General features: G+C 61.1%; 1 non-coding gene across 1 annotated transcript in view; it reads left to right on the top strand.

Annotated features, from left to right (window-relative positions):
- The first annotated feature begins 2,388 nt into the window (after nt 1-2,388).
- The window catches only part of LOC124187567, a 1,913-nt gene continuing 1,801 nt past the window's right edge, over nt 2,389-2,500 (top strand). Inside the window, exon 1 of the ribosomal RNA XR_006872061.1 lies at nt 2,389-2,500. This exon is cut by the window's right edge and continues 1,801 nt beyond it. This is a non-coding gene — a ribosomal RNA (small subunit ribosomal RNA).

Genomic DNA, 2,500 nt, shown 5'->3' with positions numbered 1-2,500 from the left:
CCCGGAGTCTATACGGGCCGACGGGACTTGTGAAAATTTCGGTTCGAGACGAGCGAAAGGCGATGCGCGGCGTCCCGGAGTCGATACGGGCCGACGGGACTTGTGAAAATTTCGTTCCGAGTCGACCGAGAGGCGATGCGCGGCGTCCCGGAGTCGATACGGGCCGACGGGACTTGTGAAAATTTCGGTTCGAGACGAGCGAAAGGCGATGCGCGGCGTCCCGGAGTCTATACGGGCCGACGGGACTCGATGAAGTTTCGTTCCGAGTCGACCGAGAGGCGATGCGCGGCGTCCCGGAGTCGATACGGGCCGACGGGACTTGTGAAAATTTCGGTCCGAGTCGACCGAGAGGCGATGCGCGGCGTCCCGGAGTCTATACGGGCCGACGGGACTCGATGAAGTTTCGTTCCGAGTCGACCGAGAGGCGATGCGCGGCGTCCCGGAGTCGATACGGGCCGACGGGACTTGTGAAAATTTCGGTTCGAGACGAGCGAAGGGCGATGCGCGGCGTCCCGGAGTCTATACGGGCCGACGGGACTTGTGAAAATTTCGGTTCGAGACGAGCGAAAGGCGATGCGCGGCGTCCCGGAGTCGATACGGGCCGACGGGACTTGTGAAAATTTCGTTCCGAGTCGACCGAGAGGCGATGCGCGGCGTCCCGGAGTCGATACGGGCCGACGGGACTTGTGAAAATTTCGGTTCGAGACGAGCGAAAGGCGATGCGCGGCGTCCCGGAGTCTATACGGGCCGACGGGACTCGATGAAGTTTCGTTCCGAGTCGACCGAGAGGCGATGCGCGGCGTCCCGGAGTCGATACGGGCCGACGGGACTTGTGAAAATTTCGGTCCGAGTCGACCGAGAGGCGATGCGCGGCGTCCCGGAGTCGATACGGGCCGACGGGACTTGTAAAAATTTCGGTCCGAGTCGACCGAAAGGCGATGCGCGGCGTCCCGGAGTCGATACGGGCCGACGGGACTTGTAAAAATTACGGTCCGAGTCGACCGAAAGGCGATGCGCGGCGTCCCGGAGTCGATACGGGCCGACGGGACTTGTAAAAATTACGGTCCGAGTCGACCGAAAGGCGATGCGCGGCGTCCCGGAGTCGATACGGGCCGACGGGACTTGTAAAAATTACGGTCCGAGTCGACCGAAAGGCGATGCGCGGCGTCCCGGAGTCGATACGGGCCGACGGGACTTGTGAAAATTTCGGTCCGAGTCGACCGAGAGGCGATGCGCGGCGTCCCGGAGTCGATACGGGCCGACGGGACTTGTAAGAATTTCGGTCCGAGTCGACCGAAAGGCGATGCGCGGCGTCCCGGAGTCGATACGGGCCGACGGGACTTGTGAGAATTTCGGTCCGAGTCGACCGAAAGGCGATGCGCGGCGTCCCGGAGTCGATACGGGCCGACGGGACTTGTAAAAATTTCGGTCCGAGTCGACCGAAAGGCGATGCGCGGCGTCCCGGAGTCGATACGGGCCGACGGGACTTGTAAAAATTACGGTCCGAGTCGACCGAAAGGCGATGCGCGGCGTCCCGGAGTCGATACGGGCCGACGGGACTTGTAAAAATTACGGTCCGAGTCGACCGAAAGGCGATGCGCGGCGTCCCGGAGTCGATACGGGCCGACGGGACTTGTAAAAATTTCGGTCCGAGTCGACCGAAAGGCGATGCGCGGCGTCCCGGAGTCGATCCGGGCCGGGAGCCTGTCGGAACATCGTCAAATGAGCCTCGGTTAATTTCGACAAAGTTCCCGGAGTTCAAAATTTTTTCGATAGCCCGCGGAGGTTTCGCCCCGTAAGCCGACCGTGCTACCACCGTACCGGCGCCGACGTCCTAGCGGCCAGGCTCCTACTAGTAAGAGGAGCGAGTCGGTCGGGCCGGTCTCCCGTCGTCCGCCTGCTACGCCGTACCGGTACGTGCTCGAGCACGATACGTACGTCGGCGTAGACCAGGAGCGGGCGTTCGCGGACCGTTCCGTGCCTCGTACCAAAGAAACTACGCGACTCGCGTTGTTTCATCTATCGTCACTGCATTACCGCGGGTCGGTGTCTCAGACCGAATGGCCCTTGACGCGGTACCAAGAAGTTCGGCTCTCCGTGAAACACGGAAGGCTGAACGCTCCAACGCACGCGTCAACTCGCTTCTTTCCGAGCGTACACTCAAAGACCAGAGACGTTATAACAACGTATCCCAGACGCTTTCAATCTAGCCGACGGGTACGGGAGATCGTTCGAACGCTTATAAGCCGAGTGTCGAGGTGGCGGCACACGGAACCGGGGCTGCCTGCGTGCAGTCCCGAAACACACAGTAGACGCGCGGCCGACCGGGCTACGAGACCCGGTCGGCGATGGGTGGCGCACGTCCGAGCCGAGATTTTGTATCGAAGCTCCCTGGTTGATCCTGCCAGTAGTCATATGCTTGTCTCAAAGATTAAGCCATGCATGTCTCAGTGCAAGCCAAATTAAGGTGAAACCGCGAATGGCTCATTAAATCAGTTAT

Source organism: Neodiprion fabricii, unplaced genomic scaffold, assembly GCF_021155785.1.
Source record: "Neodiprion fabricii isolate iyNeoFabr1 unplaced genomic scaffold, iyNeoFabr1.1 ptg000085l, whole genome shotgun sequence".
Classification (NCBI taxonomy): Eukaryota; Metazoa; Arthropoda; class Insecta; order Hymenoptera; family Diprionidae; genus Neodiprion; species Neodiprion fabricii.
Note: the sequence above shows the minus strand (reverse complement) of the source record. Positions and strands in the feature narration are given on the sequence as shown.